Consider the following 24,033-nt stretch of genomic DNA (forward strand, 5'->3'; position numbering starts at 1 on the left):
TGGTAATTGGGACGCGTCTCTATGTGAGGCAGGAGACCCAGGGTCCCTTTCCACGTGCCACAGGGATCCTGGGACTCCTATCCATTTTCAAGTCATCGTCTCCTTTGGAAGCATTGATCTCCGCGGACCTCTCGAATTTTCAAAGGACGTAAGGCCTCCGTTCGCGGTGAGGCGGAGGACTAGGTCTTTCTCTGTGGACTCCAAAGGGGATTCAGACAACCCTTCGTCTTGGGAGATGCAAGACGAGCCTGCATTCAATTCACTGCAGGGATATCCGGCCTTACTTCGAGTCAGAGCATCTCGGTGTCCATTCCACTTGAGGCCACAAACTCAGGGTCCCTCTCACATACCTGTAGCTGAGAGAAGCCTCCTCTTGAGGTGCTTGTGGAAAGTTGGTATTCCTCTTGAGTCGAAGCCAGGGACTAAGCTCTCATCTCGAGTAGATTTGGGTTACACGGAGCCCTTTCGTGTTGCTCCAGTGACCTCAGGATCCCTCTAGACTTGAGTCAGTGATCTTGGGTTTTCTCTGCAGTGCCATCAAGGAAATCAAGGCTCCTTTCACTTTTGATGTGGAACACGCAATTGCTCTGCACGCAATGCAGGGGAATCGGACCTCATCTCGCGGCGAGGGGGAAGTCTCATGGTTTTTCTCGAGTTGCGGCCGGAACCTGCTGTATATTCTTGAGTTACGACGGGGAGGGCCCTTCCAGACACGTGTTTGTTCAGCGACGTCAGGACTCCTGCCTAGGTGCTAGGGACACCTCGGGATTCTTCTCGAGTCTTGACATGGCAATTGGGTCGCGTCTCCACGTGAGGCGGGAGACCCAGGGTCCCTTTCCACGTGGCACAGGGATCCTGGGACTCCTATCCATTTTCAAGAGGAGTCAGGCATCGTCTCCTTTGGAAGCATTGATCTCCTCGGACCTCTCGAGTTTTCAAAGAATGTGAGGTCTCCGGTCGCGATGAGGTGGAGGACTAGGTCTTTCTCTGTGGTCTCCACAGGGGATTCAGTCATCCCTTCGTCTTTGGAGTTGCAAGACGAGCCTGCATTCAATTCACTGCAGGGATATCCGGGCTTATTTCGAGTCAGAGCATCTCGGTGTCCATTCTACTTGAGGCCACAATCTCAGGGTCCCTCTCACATACCTGTAGCTGAGAGAACCTCCTCTTGAGGTGCTTGTGGAAAGTTGGTAATCCTCTTGAGTCGAAGCCAGGGACTAAGCTCTCATCTCGAGTTGACTTGGGGTCCACGGAGCCCTTTCCTGTTGCTCCAGTGACCTCAGGATGCCTCTAGACTTGAGACAGTGATCTTGGATTTTCTCTGGAGTGCCATCAAGGAAATCAAGGCTCCTTTCATGTTTGATGTGGAACACGGAATTGCTCTGCACGCATTGCAGGGGAATCGGGCCTCATCTCGCTGCGAGGGGGAAGTCTCATGGTTTTTCTCGAGTTGCGGCCGGAACCTGGGGTATATTCTCGAGTTACGACGGGGAGGGCCCTTCCAGACACGTGTTTGTTCAGCGACGTCAGGACTCCTGCCCAGGTGCGAGGGACACCTCGGGATTCTCCTCGAGTCTTGGCATGGCAATTGGGACGCGTCTCCACGTGAGGCGGGAGACCTAGGGTCCCTTTCCACGTGCCACAAGGATCCTGGGACTCCTATCCGTTTGCAAGAGGAGTCAGGCATCATCTCCTTTGGAAGCATTGATCTCCGCGGACCTCTCGAGTTTTCAAAGGACGTGAGGCCTCCGGTCGCGATGAGGCGGAGGACTAGGTCTTTCTCGGTGGTCTCCACAGGGGATTCAGACATCCCTTCGTCTTGGGAGATGCAAGACGAGCCTGCATTCAATTCACTGCAGGGATATCCGGCCTTACTTCAAGTCAGATCATCTCGGGGTCCATTCCACTTGAGGCCACAAACTCAGGGTCCCTCTCACATACCTGTAGCTGAGAGAAGCCTCCTCTCGAGGTGCTTGTGGAAAGTTGGTATTCCTCTTGAGTCGAAGCCAGGGACTAAGCTCTCATCTCGAGTTGATTTGGTTTCCACGGAGCCCTTTCGTGTTGCTCCAGTGACCTCAGGATCCCTCTAGACTTGAGACAGGGATCTTGGGTTTTCTCTGGAGCGCCATGAAGGAAATCAAGGCTCCTTTCACGTTTGATGTGGAACACGGAATTGCTCAGCACGCAGTGCAGGGGACTCGGGCCTCATCTCGTGGCGAGGGGGAAGTCTCATGGTTTTTCTCGAGTTGCGAACCGAACCTGGGGTATATTCTCGAGTTACCATGGGGAGGGCCCTTCCAGACACGTGTTTGTTCAGCGACGTCAGGACTCCTGCCTAGGTGCAAGGGACACCTCGGGCTTCTCCTCGAGTCTTGGCATGGCAATTGGGACGCGTCTCCACGTGAGGCGGGAGACCCAGGGTCCCTTTCCACGTTCCACAGGCCTACTGGGACTCCTATCCATTTTCAAGAGAAGTCAGGCATCGTCTTCTTTGGAAGCATTGATATCTGCGGACCTCTCGAATTTTCAAAGGATGTGAGGCCTCCCGTCGCGGTGAGGCGGAGAACTAGGTCTTTCTCTGTGGTCTCCACAGGTGATTCAGACATCCCTTCGTCTTGGGAGATGCAAGACGAGCCTGCATTCAATTCACTGCAGGGATATCCGGCCTTACTTCGAGTCAGAGTATCTCGGTGTCCATTCCACTTGAGGCCACAAACTCAGGGTCCCTCTCCCATACCTGTAGCTGAGAGAAGCCTCCTCTTGAGGTGCTTGTGGAAAGTTGGTATTCCTCTTGAGTCGATGCCAGGGACTAAGCTCTCATCTCAAGTTGATTTGGGGTCCACTGAGCCCATTCGTGTTGCTCCAGTGACCTCAGGATCCCTCTAGACTTGAGAGAGTGATCTTGGGTTTTCTCTGGAGTGCCAACAAGGAAATCAAGTCTCCTTTCACGTTTGATGTGGAACACGGAATTGCTCTGCACGCAGTGCTGGGGAATCAGGCCTCATATCGCGGCGAGGGGGAAGTCTCATGGTTTTTCTCGAGGTGCGGCCGGAACCTGGGGTATATTCTGGAGTTACGACGGGGAGGGCCCTTTCAGACACGTGTTTGTTCAGCGACGTCAGGACTCCTGCCTAGGTGCGAGGGACACCTCGGGATTCTCCTCGAGTCTTGGCATGGCAATTGGGACGCGTCTCCACATGAGGCGGGAGACCCAGGGTCCCTTTCCACGTGCCACAGGGATCCAGGGACTCCTATCCATTTTCAAGAGGAGTCAGGCATCGTCTCCTTTGGAAGCATTGATCTCCGTGGATCTCTCGAGTTTTCAAAGGATGTGAGGACTCCGGTCACGATGAGGCGGAGAACTAGGTCTTTCTCTGTGGTCTCCAAAGGGGATTCAGACATCCCTTCGTCTTGGGAGATGCAAGACGAGACTGCATTCAATTCACTGTTGGGATATCCGGCCTTACTTCGAGTCAGAGCATCTCAGTGTCCATTCCACTTGAGGCCACAAATTCAGGGTCCCTCTCAGATACCTGTAGCTGAGAGAAGCCTCTTCTTGAGGTGCTGGTGGAAAGTTGGTATTCCTCTTTAGTTGAAGCCAGGGACTAAGCTCTCATCTCGAGTTGATTTGGGGTCCACGGAGCCCTTTCGTGTTTCTACAGTGACTTCAGGATCCCTCTAGACTTGAGCCAGTGATCTTGGGTTTTCTCTGGAGTGCCATCAAGGAAATCAAGGCTCCGTTCACATTTGATGTGGAACACGGAATTCCTCTGCACGCAGTGTAGGGGAATCGGGCCTCATCTCGCAGCGAGGGGGCAGTCTCATGGTTTTTCTCGAGTTGCGGCCGGAACCTGGGGTATATTCCCGAGTTACGACGGGGAGGGCCCTTCCAGACACGTGTTTGTTCAGCGACGTCAGAACCAATGCCTACGTTCGATGGACACCTCGGTATCTCGCCGAGGCTTGGCATGGCATTGGGACGCGTCTCCACGTGAGACGGGAGACCTAGGGTCCCTTTCCACGTGCCACAGGGATCCTGGGACTCCTATCTATTTTCAAGAGGAGTCAGGCATCGTCTCCTTTGGAAGCATTGATCTCCGCGGACCTCTCGAATTTTCAAAGGATGTGAGGCCTTTGGTCGCGATGAGGTGGAGAACTAGTTCTTTCTCTGTGGTCTCCACAGGGGATTCAGACATCCCTTCGTCTTGGGAGATGAAAGACGTGCCTGCTTTCAATTCACTGCAGAGATATCCGGCCTTACTTCGAGTCCGAGCATCCCGGTGTCCATTCCACTTGAGGCCACAAACTCAGGGTCCCTCTCACATACCTGTAGCTGAGAGAAGCCTTTCCTTCAGGTGCATGTGGAAAGTTGGTATTCGTCTTGAGTCGAAGCCAGGGACTAAGCTCTCATCTCGAGTTGATTTGGTTTCCACGGAGCCCTTTCATGTTGCTCCAGTGACCTCAGGATCCCTCTAGACTTGAGACAGGGATCTTGGGTGTTCTCTGGAGTGCCATCAAGGAAATCAAGGCTCCTTTCACGTTTGATGTGGAACACGGAATTGCTCAGCATGCAGTGCAGGGGAATCGGGCCTCATCTCGTGGCGAGGTGGAAGTCTCATGGTTTTTCTCGAGTTGCGGCCGGAACCAGGGGTATATTCTCGAGTTACGACGGAGAGGGCCCTTCCAGACACGTGTTTGTTCAGCGACATCAGGACTCCGGCCTAGGTGCGAGGGACACCTCGGGATTCTCCTCGAGTCTAGGCATGGCAATTGGGACGCGTCTCCACGTGAGGCGGGAGACCCAGGGTCCCTTTCCACGTGCCACAGGGATCCTGGGACTCCTATCCATTTTCAAGAGGAGTCAGGCATCGTCTCCTTTGGAAGCATTGATCTCCGTGGACCTCTCGAATTTTCAAAGGATGTGAGGACTCCGGTCACGATGAGGCGGAGAACTAGGTCTTTCTCTGTGGTCTCCACAGGGGATTCAGACATCCCTTCATCTTGGGAGATGCAAGACGAGCCTGCATTCAACTCACTGCAGGGATATCCCCCTTCCTTCGATCAGAGCATCTCGGTGTCCATTCCAATTGAGGCCACAACCTCAGGGTCCCTCTCACATACCTGTAGCTGAGAGAAGCCTCGTCTTGAGGTGCTTGTGGAAAGTTGGTATTCCTCTTGAGTCGATGCCAGGGACTAAGCTCTCATCTCGAGTTGATTTGGGGTCCACTTAGCCCATTCGTGTTGCTCCAGTGACCTCAGGATCCCTCTAGACTTGAGACAGTGATCTTGGGTTTTCTCTGGAGTGCCATCAAGGAAATCAAGTCTCCTTTCACGTTTGATGTGGAACACGGAATTGCTCTGTACGCAGTGCAGGGGAATCAGGCCTCATATCGCGGCGAGGGGGAAGTCTCATGGTTTTTCTCGAGTTGCGGACTGACCCTGGGGTATATTCTTGAGTTACGACGGGGAGAGCCCTTCCAGACATGTGTTTGTTCAGCGACGCCAGGACTCGGGCCTAGGTGCGAGGGACACCTCGGGATTCTCCTCGAGTCTTGGCATGGCAATTGGGACGCGTCTCCACGTGAGGCGGGAGACCCAGGGTCCCTTTCCACGTGCCACAGGGATCCTGGGACTCCTATCCATTTTCAAGAGGAGTCAGGCATCGTCTCCTTTGGAAACATTGATCTCCGCGGACCTTTCGAATTTTCAAAGGATTTGAGGTCTCCGGCCGCGATGAGGCGGAGAACTAGGTTTTTCTCTGTGGTCTCCACAGGTGATTCAGGCATCCCTTCGTCTTGGGAGATGCAAGACGAGCCTGCATTCAATTCACTGCAGGGATATCCGGCCTTACTTCGAGTCAGAGCATCTCGGTGTCCATTCCACTTGAGGCCACAAACTCAGGGTCCCTCTCACATACCTGTAGCTGAGAGAAGCCTCCTCTTGAGGTGCTTGTGGAAAGTTGGTATTCCTCTTGAGTCGAAGCCAGGGACTAAGCTCTCATCTCGAGTTGATTTGGGGTCCACGGATCCCTTTCGTGTTGCTCCAGTGACTTCAGCATCCCTCTAGACTTGAGCCAGTGATCTTGGTTTTTCTCTGGAGTGCCATCAAGGAAATCAAGGCTCCTTTCACGTTTGATGTGGAACACGGAATTGCTCTGCACGCAGTGCAGGGGATTCGGGCCTCATCTCTCGGCGAGGGGGAACTCTCATGGTTTTTCTCGATTGGGGCCGGATCCTGGGGTATATTCTCCAGTTAAGACGGGGAGGGCCCTTCCAGACACGTGTTTGTTCAACGACGTCAGGACTCCTGCCTAGGTGCGAGGGACACCTCGGGATTCTCCTCGAGTCTTGGCATGGCAATTGGGACGCGTCTCCACGTGAGGCGGGAGACCCAGGGTCCCTTTCCACGTGCCACAGGGATCCTGGGACTGCTATCCATTTTCAAGAGGAGTCAGGCATCGCCTCCTCTGGAAGCATTGATCTCCGTGGACCTCTCGAGTTTTCAAAGGATGTGAGGCCTCCGGTCGCGATGAAGCGGAGGACTAGGTCTTTCTCTGTGGTCTCCACAGGGGATTCAGACATCCCTTCGTCTTGGGAGATGCAAGACGAACCTGAATTCAGTTCACTGCAGGGATATCCAGCCTTAGTTCGAGTCAGAGCATCTCGGTGTCCATTCCACATGAGGCCACAAACTCAGGGGCCCTCTCACATACCTGTAGGTGAGAGAAGCCTCCTCTTGAGGTGCTTGTGGAAAGTTGGTATTCCTCTTGAGTCGAAGCCAGGGACTAAGCTCTCATCTAGAGTTGATTTGGGGTCCACGGAGCCCTTTCGTGTTGCTCCAGTGACCTCAGGATCCCTCTAGAATTGAGACAGTGATCTTGGGTTTTCTCTGGAGTGCCATCAAGGAAATCAAGGCTCCTTTCTCGTTTGATGTGGAACGCGGAATTGCTCTGCACACAGTGCAGGGGAATCGGGCCTCATCTCGCGGCGAGGGGGAAGTCTCATGGTTTTTTTCGAGTTACGACCGGAACCTGGGGTATATTCTCGAGTTACGACGGGGAGGGCCCTTCCAGACACGTGTTTGTTCAGCGACGTCAGGACTCCTGACTAGGTGCGAGGGACACCTCGGGATTCTCCTCGAGTCTTGGCATGGCAATTGGGACACGTCTCCACATGAGGCGGGAGACCCAGGGTCCCTTTCCACGTGCCACAGGGATCCTGGGACTCCTATCCATTTTCAAGAGGAGTCAGGCATTGTCTCCTTTGGAAGCATTGATCTCCGCGGACCTCTCGAGTTTTCCAAGAATGTGAGGCCTCCGCTCGCGATGAGGCGGAGAACTAGGTCTTTCTCTGTGGTCTCCACAGGGGATTCAGACATCCGTTCGTCTTGGGAGATGCAAGACGAGCCTGCATTCAATTCACTGCAGGGTTATCCGGCCTTACTTCGAGTCAGAGCATCTCGGTGTCCATTCCACTTTAGGCCACAAACTCAGGGTCCCTCTCACATACCTGTAGCTGAGAGAAGCCTCCTCTATAGGTGCTTGTGGAAAGTTAGTATTCCTCTTGAGTCGAAGCCAGGGAATAAGCTCTCATCTCGAGGTGATTTGGGGTCCACGGAGCCCTTTCTTGTTGCTCCAGTTACCTCAGGATCCCTCTAGACTTGAGACAGTGATCTTGGGTTTTCTCTGGAGTGCCATCAAGGAAATCAAGGATCCTTTCACCTTTGATGTGGAACACGAAATTGCTATGCACGCAGTGCAGGGGAATCGGGCCTCATCTCGCGGCGAGGGGGAATTCTCATGGTTTTTCTCGAGTTGCGGCCGGAACTTGGGGTATATTCTCGAGTTACGACGGGGAGGACCCTTCCAGACACGTGTTTGTTCAGCGAATTCAGGACTCCTGCCTAGGTGCGAGGGACACCTCGGGATTCTCCTCGAGTCTTGGCATGGCAATTGCGACGCGTCTCCACGTGAGGCGGGAGACCCAGGGTCCCTTTCCCCGTGCCACAGGGATCCTGGGACTCCTATCCACTTTCAAGAGGAGTCAGGCATCGTTTCCTTGGGAAGCATTCATCTCCTCGGACCTCTCGAGTTTTCAAAGAATGTGAGGTCTCTGGTCAAGTTGCGGCGGAGGACTAAGTCTTTCTCTGTGGTCTCCACAGGGGATTCAGACAACCCTTCGTCTTGGGAGATGCAAGACGAGCCTGCGTTCAATTCACTGCAGGGATATCCGGCCTTACTTCGAGTCAGAGCATCTCGGTGTCCATTCCACTTGAGGCCACAAACTCAGGGTCCCTCTCACATACCTGTAGCTGACAGAAGCCTCCTCTTGAGGTGCTTGTGGAAAGTTGGTATTCCTCTTGAGTCGAAGCCAGGGACTAAGCTCTCATCTCGAGTTGATTTGTGGTCCACGGAGCCCTTTCGTGTTACTCCAGTGACTTCAGGATCCCTCTAGACTTGAGACAGTGATCTTGGGTTTTCTCTGGAGTGCCATCAAGGAAATCAAGGCTCCTTTCACGTTTGATGTGGAACACGGAATTGCTCTGCACGCAGTGCAGGGGAATCGGGCCTCATCTCGGGGCGAGGCGGAAGTCTCATGGTTTTTCTCGAGTTGCGGCCGGAACCTGGGGTATATTCTCGAGTTACGACGGGGAGGGCCCTTCCAGACACGTGTTTGTTCAGCGACGTCAGGACTCCTGCCTAGGTTCGAGGGACACCTCGGGATTCTCGTCTAGTCTTGACATGGCAATTGGGACGCGTCTCCACGTGAGGCGGGAGACCCAGGGTCCCTTCCCACGTGCTACAGGGATCCTGGGACTCCTATCCATTTTCAAGAGGTGTCAGGCATCGTCTACTTTGGAAGCTTTGATCTCCGCAGACATCTCGAGTTTTCAAAGGATGTGAGGCCTCCGGTCACGATGAGGCGGAGGACTAGGTCTTTCTCTGTGGTCTCCACAGGGGATTCAGACATCCCTTTGTCTTGGGAGATGCAAGACGAGCCTGCATTCAATTCACTTCAGGGATATCCGGTCTTACTTCGAGTCAGAGCATCTCGGTGTCCATTCCACTTGAGGCCACAAACTCAGGGTCCCTCTCACATACCTGTTGCTTAGAGAAGCCTCCTCTTGAGGTGCTTGTGGAAAGCTGGTATTCCTCTTGAGTCGAAGCCAGGGACTAAGCTCTCATCTCGTGTTGATTTGGGTTCAACGGAGCCCTTTTGTGTTGCTACAGTGACCTCAGGATCCCTCTAGACTTGAGACAGTGATCTTGGGTTTTCTCTGGAGTGCCATCAAGGAAATCAAGGCTCCTTTCACGTTTGATGTGGAACCCGGAATTGCTCTGCACGCAGTGCAGGGGAATCGGGCCTCATCTCGCGGCGAGGGGATAGGCTCATGGTTTTTCTCGAGTTGCGGCTGAAACCTGCGGTATATTCTCGAGTTACGACGGGGAGGGCCCTTCCAGACTCGTGTTTGTTCAGCGACGTCAGGATTCCTGCCTAGGTGCGATGGACAGCTCGGGATTCCCTTCGATTCTTGGCGTGGTAATTGGGACGCGTCTCTACGTGAGGCGAGAGACCCAGGGTCCCTTTCCACGTGCCACAGGGATCCTGGTACTCCTATCTATTTTCAAGTCATCGTCTCCTTTGGAAGCATTGATCTCCGCGGACCTCTCGAATTTTCAAAGGACGTGAGGCCTCCGTTCGCGGTGAGGAGGAGGACTAGGTCTTTCTCTGTGGACTCCAAAGGGGATTCAGACAACCCTTCGTCTTGGGAGATGCAAGACGAGCCTGCATTCAATTCACTGCAGGGATATCCGGCCTTACTTCGAGTCAGAGCATCTCGGTGTCCATTCCACTTGAGGCCACAAACTCAGGGTCCCTCTCACATACCTGTAGCTGAGAGAAGCCTCCTCTTGAGGTGCTTGTTGAAAGTTGGTATTCCTCTTGAGTGGAAGCCAGGGACTAAGCTCGCATCTCGAGTAGATTTGGGTTACACGGAGCCCTTTCGTGTTGCTCCAGTGACCTCAGGATCCCTCTAGACTTGAGCCAGTGATCTTGGGTTTTCTCTGCAGTGCCATCAAGGAAATCAAGGCTCCTTTCACGTTTGATGTGGAACACGGAATTGCTCTGCACGCAGTGCTGGGGAATCTGGCCTCTTCTCACGGCGAGGCGGAAGTCTCATGGTTTTTCTCGAGTTGCGGCCGGAACCTGTCGTATATTCGCGAGTTACGACGGGGAGGGCCCTTCCAGACACGTGTTTGTTCAGCGACGTCAGGACTCCTGCCAAGGTGCGAGGGACACCTCGGGATTCTCCTCGAGTCTTGGCATGGCAATTGGGACGCGTCTCCACGTGAGGCGGGAGAACTAGGGTACCTTTCCACGTGTCACAGGGATCCTGGGTCTCCTATCCATTTTCAAGAGGAGTCAGGCATCATCTCCGTTGGAAGCATTGATCTCCGCAGACCTCTCGAGTTTTCAAAGGATGTGAGGCCTCCGGTCGCTATGAGGCCGAGGACTAGGTCTTTCTCTGTCGTCTCCACAGGGGATTCAGACATCCCTTCGTCTTGGCAGATGCAAGACGAGCCTGCATTCAATTCACTGCAGGGATATCCGGCCTTACTTCGAGTCAGAGCATCTCGGTGTCCATTCCACTTGAGGCCACAAACTCAGGGTCCCTCTCACAGACCTGTAGCTGAGAGAAGCCTCCTCTTGAGGTGCTTGTGGAAACGTGGTATTCCTCTTGAGTCGAAGCCAGGGACTAAGCTCTCATCTCGAGTTGATTTGGGTTCCACGGAGCCCTTTCGTGTTGCTCCAGTGACCTCAGGATCCCTCTAGACTTGAGACAGTGATCTTGGGTTTTCTCTGGAGTGCCATCAAGGATATCAAGGCTCCTTTCACGTTTGATGTGGAACACGGAATTGCTCTGCACGCAGTGCAGGGGAATCGGGCATTATCTCGCGGCGAATGGGAAGTCTCATGGTTTTTCTCGAGTTGCGGCCGGAACCTGGGGTATATTCTCGAGTTACGACGGGGAGGGCCCTTCCAGACTTGTGTTTGTTCAGCGACGTCAGGACTCCTGCCTAGGTGCGAGGGACACCTCGGGATTCTCCTCGAGTCTTGGCATGGCAATTGGGACGCGTCTCCAAATGAGGGGGGAGACCCAGTGTCCCTTTCCTCGTGCCACAGGGATCCAGGGACTCCTATCCATTTTCAAGAGGAGTCAGTCATCGTCTCTTTGGAAGCAATGATCTCCGCGGACATCTCTAGTTTTCAAAGAATGTGAGGCCTCCGTTCGCGATGAGGCGGAGGACTAGGTCTTTCTCTGTGGTCTCCACAGGGGATTCAGACATCACTTCATCTTGGGAGATGCAAGACGAGCCTGCATTCAATTCACTGCAGGGAAATCCGGCCTGACTTCGAGTCAGAGCATCTCGGTGTCCATTCCACTTGAGGCCACAAACTCAGGGTCCCTCTCACATACCTGTAGCTGAGAGAAGCCTCCTCTTGAGGTGCTTGTGGAAAGTTGGTATTCCTCTTGAGTCGAAGCCAGGGACTAAGCTCTCATCTCGAGTTGATTTGGGGTCCACAGAGCCCTTTCGTGTTGCTCCATGACCTCAGGATCCCTCTAGACTTGAGACAGTGATCTTGGGTTTTCTCTGGAGTGCCATCAAGGAAATCAAGGCTCCTTTCACGTTTGATGTGGAACACGGTATTGCTCTGCACGCAATGCAGGGGAATCGGGCCTCATCTCGCGGCGAGGAGGAAGTCTCATGGTTTTTCTCGAGTTGCGGCCGGAACCTGGGGTATATTCGCGAGTTACGACGGGGAGGGCCCTTCCAGACACGTGTTTCTTCAGCGACGTCAGGACTCCTGCCTAGGTGCGAGGGACACCTCGGGATTCTCCTCGAGTCTTGGCATGGCAATTGGGACGCGTCTCCACGTGAGGCGGGAGACCTAGTTTACCTTTCCACGTGCCACAGAGATCCTGGGACTCCTATCCATTTTCAAGAGGAGTCAGGCATCGTCTCCTTTGGAAGCATTGATCTCCGCAGACCTCTCGAGTTTTCAAAGGATGTGAGGCCTCCGGTCGTGATGAGGCGGAGGACTAGCTCTTTCTCTGTGGTCTCCACAGGGGATTCAGACATCCCTTCGTCTTGGGAGATGCAAGACGAGCCTGCATTCAATTCACTTCAGGGATATCCGGTCTTACTTCGAGTCAGAGCATCTCGGTGTCCATTCCACTTGAATCCACAAACTCAGGGGCCCTCTCACATACCTGTAGCTGAGAGAAGCCTCCTCTTGAGGTGCTTGTGGAAAGTTGGTATTCCTCTTGAGGCGAAGCCAGGGACTAAGCTCTCATCTCGAGTTGATTTGGGGTCCACGGAGCCCGTTCGTGTTGCTCCCGTGACCTCAGGATCCCTCTAGACTTGAGCCAGTGATCTTGGGTTTTCTCTGCAGTGCCATCAAGGAAATCAAGGCTCCTTTCACGTTTGATGTGGAACACGGAATTGCTCTGCACGCAGTGCTGGGGAATCTGGCCTCTTCTCACGGCGAGGCGGAAGTCTCATGGTTTTTCTCGAGTTGCGGCCGGAACCTGTGGTATATTCGCGAGTTACGACGGGGAGGGCCCTTCCAGACACGTGTTTGTTCAGCGACGTCAGGACTCCTGCCAAGGTGCGAGGGACACCTCGGGATTCTCCTCGAGTCTTGGCATGGCAATTGGGACGCGTCTCCACGTGAGGCGGGAGAACTAGGGTACCTTTCCACGTGTCACAGGGATCCTGGGTCTCCTATCCATTTTCAAGAGGAGTCAGGCATCATCTCCGTTGGAAGCATTGATCTCCGCAGACCTCTCGAGTTTTCAAAGGATGTGAGGCCTCCGGTCGCTATGAGGCCGAGGACTAGGTCTTTCTCTGTCGTCTCCACAGGGGATTCAGACATCCCTTCGTCTTGGCAGATGCAAGACGAGCCTGCATTCAATTCACTGCAGGGATATCCGGCCTTACTTCGAGTCAGAGCATCTCGGTGTCCATTCCACTTGAGGCCACAAACTCAGGGTCCCTCTCACAGACCTGTAGCTGAGAGAAGCCTCCTCTTGAGGTGCTTGTGGAAACGTGGTATTCCTCTTGAGTCGAAGCCAGGGACTAAGCTCTCATCTCGAGTTGATTTGGGTTCCACGGAGCCCTTTCGTGTTGCTCCAGTGACCTCAGGATCCCTCTAGACTTGAGACAGTGATCTTGGGTTTTCTCTGGAGTGCCATCAAGGATATCAAGGCTCCTTTCACGTTTGATGTGGAACACGGAATTGCTCTGCACGCAGTGCAGGGGAATCGGGCATTATCTCGCGGCGAATGGGAAGTCTCATGGTTTTTCTCGAGTTGCGGCCGGAACCTGGGGTATATTCTCGAGTTACGACGGGGAGGGCCCTTCCAGACTTGTGTTTGTTCAGCGACGTCAGGACTCCTGCCTAGGTGCGAGGGACACCTCGGGATTCTCCTCGAGTCTTGGCATGGCAATTGGGACGCGTCTCCAAATGAGGGGGGAGACCCAGTGTCCCTTTCCTCGTGCCACAGGGATCCAGGGACTCCTATCCATTTTCAAGAGGAGTCAGTCATCGTCTCTTTGGAAGCAATGATCTCCGCGGACATCTCTAGTTTTCAAAGAATGTGAGGCCTCCGTTCGCGATGAGGCGGAGGACTAGGTCTTTCTCTGTGGTCTCCACAGGGGATTCAGACATCACTTCATCTTGGGAGATGCAAGACGAGCCTGCATTCAATTCACTGCAGGGATATCCGGCCTGACTTCGAGTCAGAGCATCTCGGTGTCCATTCCACTTGAGGCCACAAACTCAGGGTCCCTCTCACATACCTGTAGCTGAGAGAAGCCTCCTCTTGAGGTGCTTGTGGAAAGTTGGTATTCCTCTTGAGTCGAAGCCAGGGACTAAGCTCTCATCTCGAGTTGATTTGGGGTCCACGGAGCCCTTTCGTGTTGCTCCATGACCTCAGGATCCCTCTAGACTTGAGACAGTGATCTTGGGTTTTCTCTGGAGTGCCATCAAGGAAATCAAGGCTCCTTTCACGTTTGATGTGGAACACGGTATTGCTCTGCACGCAATGCAGGGGAATCGGGCCTCATCTCGTGGCGAGGAGGAAGTCTCATGGTTTTTCTCGAGTTGCGGCCGGAACCTGGGGTATATTCGCGAGTTACGACGGGGAGGGCCCTTCCAGACACGTGTTTCTCCAGCGACGTCAGGACTCCTGCCTAGGTGCGAGGGACACCTCGGGATTCTCCTCGAGTCTTGGCATGGCAATTGGGACGCGTCTCCACGTGAGGCGGGAGACCTAGTTTACCTTTCCACGTGCCACAGGGATCCTGGGACTCCTATCCATTTTCAAGAGGAGTCAGGCATCGTCTCCTTTGGAAGCATTGATCTCCGCAGACCTCTCGAGTTTTCAAAGGATGTGAGGCCTCCGGTCGTGATGTGGCCGAGGACTAGCTCTTTCTCTGTGGTCTCCACAGGGGATTCAGACATCCCTTCGTCTTGGGAGATGCAAGACGAGCCTGCATTCAATTCACTTCAGGGATATCCGGTCTTACTTCGAGTCAGAGCATCTCGGTGTCCATTCCACTTGAATCCACAAACTCAGGGGCTCTCTCACATACCTGTAGCTGAGAGAAGCCTCCTCTTGAGGTGCTTGTGGAAAGTTGGTATTCCTCTTGAGGCGAAGCCAGGGACTAAGCTCTCATCTCGAGTTGATTTGGGGTCCACGGAGCCCTTTCGTGTTGCTCCAGTGACCTCAGGATCCCTCTAGAATTGAGACAGTGATCTTGGGTTTTCTCTGGAGTGCCATCAAGGAAATCAAGGCTCCTTTCAGGTTTGATGTGGAACACGGAATTGCTCTGCACGCAGTGCAGGGGAATCGGGCCTCATCTCGCGGCGAGGGGATAGTCTCATTGTTTTTCTCGAGTTGCGGCCGGAACCTGGGGTATATTCTCGAGTTACGACGGGGAGGGCCCTTCCAGACTTGTGTTTGTTCAGCGACGTCAGGATTCCTGCCTAGGTGCGAGGGACAGCTCGGGATTCCCTTCGATTCTTGGCGTGGTAATTGGGACGCGCCTCTATGTGAGGCGGGAGACCCAGGGTCCCTTTCCACGTGCCACAGGGATCCTGGGACTCCTATCCATTTTCAAGTCATCGTCTCCTTTGGAAGCATTGATCTCCGCGGACCTCTCGAATTTTCAAAGGACGTGAGGCCTCCGTTCGCGGTGAGGCGGAGGACTAGGTCTTTCTCTGTGGACTCCAAAGGGGATTCAGACAACCCTTCGTCTTGGGAGATGCAAGACGAGCCTGCATTCAATTCACTGCAGGGATATCCGACCTTACTTCGAGTCAGAGCATCTCGGTGTCCATTCCACTTGAGGCCACAAACTCAGGGTCCCTCTCACATACCTGTAGCTGAGAGAAGCCTCCTCTTGAGGTGCTTGTGGAAAGGTGGTGTTCCTCTTGAGTAGAAGCCAAGGACTAAGCTCTCATCTCGAGTTGACTTGGGGTCCACGGAGCCCTTTCGTGTTGCTCCAGTGACCTCAGGATCCCTCTAGACTTGAGACAGTGATCTTGGGTTTTCTCTGGAGTGCCATCAAGGAAATCAAGGCTCCTTTCACGTTTGATGTGGAACACGGAATTGCTCTGCACGCAGTGCAGGGGAATCGGGCCTCATCTCGCGGCGAGGGGGAAGTCTCATGGTTTTTCTCGAGTTGCGGGCGGAACCTGGGGTATATTCCCGAGTTACGACGGGGAGGGCCCTTCCAGACACGTGTTTGTTCAGTGACTTCAGGACTCCTGCCTAGGTGCGAGGGACACCTCGGGATTCTCCTCGAGTCTTGGCATGGCAATTGGGACGCGTCTCCACCTGAGGCGGGAGACCCAGGGTCCCTTTCCACGTGCCACAGGGATCCTGGGACTCCTATCCATTTTGAAGAGGATTCAGGCATTGTCTCCTTTGGAAGCATTGATCTCCGTGGACCTCTCGAGTTTTCAAAGGATGTGAGTCCTCCGGTCGCGATGAGGCGGAGAACTAAGTCTTTGTCTATGGTCTCCACAGGGGATTCAGACATCCCTTCGTCTTGGGAGATGCAAGACGAGCCTGCATTCAATTCTCTGCATGGATATCTGCCCTTACTTCGAGTCAGAGCATCTCGGTGTCCATTCCACTTGAGGCCACAAACTCAAGGTCCCTCTCACATACCTGTAACTGAGAGAGGCCTCCTCTTGAGGTGCTTGTGGAAAGTTGGTATTCCTCTTGAGTCGAAGCCAGGGACGAAGCTCTCCTCTCGAGTTGATTTGTGGTCCACGGAGCTCTTTCTTGTTGCTACAGTGACCTCAGGATCCCTCTAGACTTGAGACAATGATCTTGGCTTTTCTTTGGAGTGCCATCAAGGAAATCAAGAATCTTTTCACGTTTGATGTGGAACACGGAATTGGTCTGCACGCAGTGCAGGGGAATCGGGCCTCATCTCAAGGCGAGGGGGAAGTCTCATGATGTTTCTCGAGTTGAGGCCGGAACCTGGGATATATTCTCGAGTTACGACGGAGAGGGCCTTTCCAGACATGTGTTTGTTCTGCGACATCAGGATTCCTGCCTAGGTGCGAGGGACACCTCGTCATTCTCCTCAAGTCTTGGCATGGCAATTAGGACAAGTCTCCACGTGAGGCGGGAGACCCAGGTTCCCGTTCCACGTGCCACAGGGTTTCTTGGACTCCTATCCATTTTCAAGAGGAGTCAGGCATCGTCTCCTTTGGAAGCATTGATCTCCGCGGCCTCTCGAGTTTTCAAAGGATGTGAGGCTTCCGGTCGCGATGAGGCGGAAAACTAGGTCTTTCTCTGTGGTCTCCACAGGGGATTCAGACATCCCTTCGTCTTGGGAGATGCAAGACGAGCCTGCATTCAATTCAATGCAGGGATATCCGGCCTAACTTCGAGTCAGTGCTTCTCGGTGTCCATTCCACTTGAGGCCACAAACTCAGGGTCCCTCTCACATACCTGTAGCTGAGAGAAGCCTCCTCTTGAGGTGCTTGTGGAAAGTTGGTATTCCTCTTGAGTCGAAGCCAGGGACTAAGCTCTCATCTCGAGTTGATTTGGGGTACACGGAGCCCTTTCGTGTTGCTCCAGTGACCTCAGGATCCCTCTTGACTTGAGACTGTGATCTTGGCTTTTCTCTCAAGTGCCATCAAGGAAATCAAGGATTTTTTCTCGTTTGATGTGGAACACGGAATTGCTCTGCACGCAGTGCAGGGGAATCGGGCCTCATCTCGCGGCGAGGGGGAAGTCTCATGGTTTTTCTCGAGTTGCGGCCAGAACCTGAGGTATATTCTCGAGTTACGAAGGGGAGGGACTTCCAGACACGTGTTTGTTCAGCGACGTCAGGACTTCTGCCTAGGTGCGAGGGACACTTCGGGATTCTCCTCGAGTCTTGGCATGGCAATTGGGACGCGTCTCCACGTTAGGAGGGAGACCCAGGGTCCCTTTCCACGTGCCACAGTTATCCTGGGACTCCTATCCATTTTCAAGAGGAGTCCGGCATCGTCTCCTTTGGAAGCTTTGATCTCTGCGGACCTCTCGACTTTTCAAAGGATGTGAGGCTTCCGGTCGCAATGAGGCGGAGAATTCGGTCTTTGTCTGTGGTCTCCACAGGGGATTCAGACATCCCTTCGTCTTGGGAGATGCAAGACGAGCCTACATTCAATTCACTGCAGGGATATCCGGCCTAACTTCGAGTCAGAGCTTCTCGGTGTCCATTCCACTTGAGGCCACAAACTCAGGGTCCCTCTCACATACCTGTAGCTGAGAGAAGCCTCCTCTTGAGGTGCTTGTGGAAAGTTGCTATTCCTCTTGAATCGAAGCCAGGGCCTAAGCTCTCATCTCCAGTTGATTTGGGGTCCACGGAGCCCTTTCGTGTTGCACCAGTGACCTCAGGATCCCTCTAGACTTGAGACAGTGATCTTGGGTTTTCTCTGGAGTGCCATCAAGGAAATCAAGGCTCCTTTCACGTTTGATGTTGAACACGGAATTGCTCTGCACGCAGTGCAGGGGAATCGCGACTCTTCTCTCGGCGAGTGGAAAGTGTCACGGTTTTTCTCGAGATGCGGCCGGAACCTGGGGTATATTCTCGAGTTACGACGGGGAGTCCCCTTCCAGACTCGTGTTTGTTCAGCGACGTCAGGACTCCTGCCTAGGTGTGAGAGACACCTCGGGATTCTCCTCGAGTCTTGGCATGGCAATTGGGACGCGTCTCCACGTGAGGCGGGAGACCCAGGGTCCCTTGCCACGTGCCACAGGGATCCTGGGACTCCTATCCATTTTCAAGAGTAGTCAGGCATCGTCTCCTTTGGAAGCATTGATCTCCGCGGACCTCTCGAGTTTTCACAGGATGTGAGGCTTCCGGGCCCGATGAGTCGGAGAACTAGGTCTTTCTCTGTGGTCTCCACAGGGGATTCAGACAACGCTTCGTCTTGGGAGATGCAAGACGAGCCTGCATTCATTTCACTGTTGGGATATCCGGCCTTACTTCGAGTCAGAGCATCTCGGTGTCCATTCCACTTGAGGGCACAAACTAAGGGTCCCTCTCACATACCTGTAGCTGAGAGAAGCCTCCTCTTGAGGTGCTTGTGGAAAGTTGGTATTCCTCTTGAGTCGATGCCAGGGACTAAGCTCTCATCTCGAGTTGATTTGGGGTCCACGGAGCCCTTTCGTGTTGCTCCAGTGACCTCAGGATCCCTCTAGACTTGAGACAGTGATCTTGGGTTTTCTCTAGAGTGCCATCAAGGAAATCAAGGATCCTTTCACGTTTGATGTGGAACACGGAATGTCTCTGCACACAGTGCAGGGGAATCGGGCCTCATCTCGCGGCGAAGGGGAAGTCTCATGGTTTTTCTCGAGTTGAGGCCGGAACCTGGGGTATATTCTGGAGTTAAGACGGGGAGGGCCCTTCCAGACACGTGTTTGTTCAGCGACGTCAGGACTCCTGCCTAGGTGCGAGGGACACCTAGGGATTCTCCTCGAGTCTTGGCATGGCAATTGGGACGCGTCTCCACGTGAGGCGGGAGACCCAGGGTCCCTTTCCACGTTCCACAGGCCTACTGGGACTCCTATCCATTTTCAAGAGTAGTCAGGCATCGTCTTCTTTGGAAGCATTGATATCTGCGGACCTCTCGAGTTTTCAAAGGATGTGAGGCCTCCGGTCGCGATGAGGCGGAGAACTAGGTCTTTCTCTGTGGTCTCCACAGGGGATTCAGACATCCCTTCTTCTTGGGAGATGCAGAACGAGCCTGCATTCAATTCACTGCAGGGATATCCGGCCTTACTTCGAGTCAGAGCATCTCGGTGTCCATTCCACTTGAGGCCACAAACTCAGGGTCCCTCTCACATAACTGTAGCTGAGAGAAGCCTCCTCTTGTGGTGCTTGTGGAAAGTTGGTATTCTTCCTTGGTTGAAGCCAGGGACTAAGCTCTCATCTCGAGTTGATTTAGGGTCCACGGAGCATTTTCGTACTGCTCCAGTTACCTCAGGATCGCTCTAGACTTGAGACAGTGATCTTGGGTTTTCTCTGGAGTGCCATCAAGGAAATCAAGGCTCCGTTCACATTTGATGTGGAACACGGTATTGCTCTGCACCCAGTGCTAGGGAATCGGGCCTCATCTCGGGGCGAATGGGAAGTCTCATGGTTTTTCTTGAGTTGCGGACGGACCCTGGGGTATATACTCGAGTTAGAAGGGAAGGGCCCTTCCAGACACGTGTTTGTTCAGCGACGCCAGGACTCCTGCCTAGGTGCTAGGGGCACATCGGTATTCTCTTCGAGGCTTGGCATGGCAATTGGGACGCGTCTCCACGTGAGGCGGGAGACCAAGTGTCCCTTTCCAAGTTCCACAGGAGTCCTGGAACTCCTATCCATTTTCAAGAGGAGTCAGGCATCGTCTCCTTTGGAAGCATTGATCTCCGCGGACCTCTAGAGTTTTCAAAGGATGTGAGGCCTCCGGCCGCGATGAGTCGGAGAACTAGGTCTTTCTCTGTAGTATCCACAGGGGATTCAGACATCCCTTCGTCTTGGGAGATGCAAGACGAGCCTGCATTCAATTCACTGCAGGGATATCCGGCCGTACTTCGAGTCAGAGTATCTCGGTGTCCATTCCACTTGAGGCCACAAACTCAGGGTCCCTCTCCCATACCTGTAGCTGAGATAAGCCTCGTCTTGAGGTGCTTGTGGAAAGTTGGTATTCCTCTTGAGTCGATGCCAGGGACTAAGCTCTCATCTCGAGTTGATTTGGGGTCCACTGAGCCCATTCGTGTTGCTCCAGTGACCTCAGGATCCCTCTAGACTTGAGACAGTGATCTTGGGTTTTCTCTGGAGTGCCATCAAGGAAATCAAGGATCCTTTCACGTTTGATGTGGAACACGGAATTGCTCTGCACGCAGTGCAGGGGAATCAGGCCTCATATCGCGGCGAGGGGGAAGTCTCATTGTTTTTCTCGAGGTGCGGCCGGAACCTGGGGTATATTCTCGAGTTACGACGGGGCGTGCCCTTCCAGACACGTGTTTGTTCAGCGACGTCAGAACCAATGCCTACGTTCGATGGACACCTCGGTATCTCCCGAGGCTTGACATGGCATTGGGACGCGTCTCCACGTGAGGCGGGAGACCCAGTGTCCCTTTCCACGTGCCACACGGATCCTGGGACTCCTATCCATTTTCAAGAGGAGTCAGGCATCGTCTCCTTTGGAAGCATTGATCTCCGCGAACCTCTCGAGTTTTCAAAGGATGTGAGGCCTCCGGTCGCGATGAGGCGGAGAATTAGGTCTTTCTTTGTGGTCTCCACAGGGGATTCAGACATCCCTTCGTCTTGGGAGATGCAAGACGAGCCTGCATTCAATTCACTGCAGGGATATCCAGCCTTACTTCGAGTCAGAGCATCTCAGTGTCCATTCCACTTGAGGCCACAAATTCAGGGTCCCTCTCAGATACCTGTAGCTGAGAGAAGCCTCCTCTTGAGGTGCTGGTGGAAACTTGGTATTCCCCTTGAGTTGAAGCCAGGGACTAAGCTCTCATCTCGAGTTGATTTGGGGTCCACGGAGCCTTTTCGTATTTCTACAGTGACTTCAGCATCCCTCTAGACTTGAGACAGTGATCTTGGGTTTTCTCTGGAGTGCCATCAAGGAAATCAAGGCTCCGTTCACATTTGATGTGGAACACGGAATTCCTCTGCACGCAGTGTAGGGGAATCGGGCCTCATCTCGCAGCGAGGGGGCAGTCTCATGGTTTTTCTCGAGTTGTGTCCGGAACCTGGGGTATATTCTCGAGTTACGACGGGGAGGGCCCTTCCAGACACGTGTTTGTTCAGCGACGTCAGGACTCCTGCCTAGGTGCGAGGGACACCTCGGGATTCTCCTCGAGTCTTGGCATGGCAATTGGGACGCGTCTCCACATGAGGCGGGAGACCCAGGGTCCCTTCCCACGTGCCACAGGGATCCTGGGACTCCTATCCATTTTCAAGAGGAGTCAGGCATCGTCTCCTTTGGAAGCATTGATCTCCGTGGATCTCTCGAGTTTTCAAAGGATGTGAGGACTCCGGTCGCGATGAGGCAGAGAACTAGGTCTTTCTCTGTGGTCTCCAAAGGGGATTCAGACATCCCTTCGTCTTGGGAGATGCAAGACGAGCCTGCATTCAATTCACTGTTGGGATATCCGGCCTTACTTCGAGTCAGAGCATCTCAGTGTCCATTCCACTTGAGGCCACAAATTCAGGGTCCCTCTCAGATACCTGTAGCTGAGAGAAGCCTCCTCTTGAGGTGCTGGTGGAAAGTTGGTATTCCTCTTTAGTTGAAGCTAGGGACTAAGCAAGCTCTCATCTCGAGTTGATTTGGGGTCCACGGAGCCCTTTCGTATTTCGACAGTGACTTCAGGATCCCTCTAGACTTGAGACAGTGATCTTGGGTTTTCTCTGGAATGCCATCAAGGAAATCAAGGCTCCGTTCACATTTGATGTGGAACACGGAATTCCTCTGCACGCAGTGTAGGGGAATCGGGCCTCATCTCGCGGCGAGGGGGCAGTCTCATGGTTTTTCTCGAGTTGCGGCCGGAACCTGGGGTATATTCTCGAGTTACGACGGGGAGGGCCCTTCCAGACACGTGTTTGTTCAGCGACGTCAGGACTCCTGCCTAGGTGCGAGGGACACCTCGGGATTCTCTTCGAGTTTGGCCTGGCAATTAGGACGCGTCTCCACGTGAGGCGGGAGACCCAGGGTACCTTTCCAAGTTCCACAGGGATCCTGGAACTCCTATCCATTTTCAAGAGGAGTCAGGCATCGTCTCCTTTGGAAGCATTGATCTCCGCGGACCTTTCGAATTTTCAAATGATGTGAGGTCTCCGGCCGCGATGAGGCGGAGAACTAGGTCTTTCTCTGTGGTCTCCACAGGGGATTCAGAAATCCCTTCGTCTTGGGAGATGCAAGACGAGCCTGCATTCAATTCACTGCAGGGATATCCGGCCTTACTTCGAGTCAGAGCATCTCGGTGTCCATTCCACTTGAGGCCACAAACTCAGGGTCCCTCTCACATAACTGTAGCTGAGAGAAGCCTCCTCTTGAGGTGCTTGTGGAAAGTTGGTATTCCTCTTGAGTCGAAGCCAGGGACTAAGCTCTAATCTCGAGTTGATTTGGGGTCCACGGAGCATTTTGGTGTTGCTCCAGTGACCTCTGGATCCCTCTAGACTTGAGACAGTGATCTTGGGTTTTCTCTGGAGTGCCATTAAGGAAATCAAGGCTCTTTTCACCTTTGATGTGGAACACGGAATTGCTCTGCACGCAGTGCAGGGGAATCGGGCATCATCTCGCGGCGAGGGGGAAGTCTCATGGTTTTTCTCGAGTTGTGGCCGGAACTTCGGGTATATTCTCGAGTTACGACGGGGAGGGCCTTTCCAGACATGTGTTTGTTCAGCGACTTCAGGACTCCTGCCTAGGTGCGAGGGACAACTCGGGATTCTCCTCGAGTCTTGGCATGGCAATTGGGATGCGTCTAAACGTGAGGCGGGAGACCCAGTTTCCCTTTCCACGTGCCACAGGGATCCTGAGACTCCTATCCATTTTCAAGAGGAGTCAGTCATCGTCTCCTTTGCAAGCATTGATCCCCGTGGACCTCTCGAGTTTTCTAAGGATGTGAGGCCTCCGGTCGCGATGAGGCGGAGAACTAGGTTTATCTCTGTGGTCTCCACAGGGGATTCAGACATCCCTTCGTCTTGGGAGATGCAAGACGAGCCTGCATTAAATTTACTGCAGGGATATCCGGCCTTACTTCGAGTCAGAGCATCTCAGTGTCCATTCCACTTGAGGCCACAAACTCAGGGTCCCTCTCACATACCTGTAGCTGAGAGAAGCCTCCTCTTGAAGTGCTTGTGGAAAGTTGGTATTCCTCTTGAGTCGAAGCCAGGGACTAAGTTCTCATCTCGAGTTGATTTGGGGTCCTAGGAGACCTTTCGTGTTGCTCCAGTGACATCAGGATCCCTCTAGACTTGAGACAGTGATCTTGGGTTTTCTCTGGAGTGCAATCAAGGAAATAAAGGGTCCTATCATGTTTGATGTGGAACACGGAATTGCTCTGCACGCAGTGCAGTGGAATCGGGCCTCATCTCGCAGCGAGGGGGAAGTCTCATGGTTTTTCTCGAGTTGCGGCCGGAACCTGGGGTATATTCTCGAGTTACGACGGGGAGGGCCCTTCCAGACACGTGTTTGTTCAGCGACATCAGGACTCCTGCCTAGGTGCGAGGGACACCTCGGGATTCTCCTCGAGTCTTGGCATGGCAATTGGGACGCGTCTCCACGTGAGGCGGGAGACCCAGGGTCCCTTTCCACGTGCCACAGGGTTCCTGTGACTCCTATCCATTTTCAAGAGGAGTCAGGCATCGTATCCTTTGGAAGCATTGATCACCGCCCACCTCTCGAGTTTTCAAAGGATGTGAGGCCTCCGGTCGCGATGAGGCGGAGATCTAGG

Source organism: Dama dama, unplaced genomic scaffold (genome assembly GCF_033118175.1).
Source record: "Dama dama isolate Ldn47 unplaced genomic scaffold, ASM3311817v1 ptg000182l, whole genome shotgun sequence".
Taxonomy (NCBI): domain Eukaryota; kingdom Metazoa; phylum Chordata; class Mammalia; order Artiodactyla; family Cervidae; genus Dama; species Dama dama.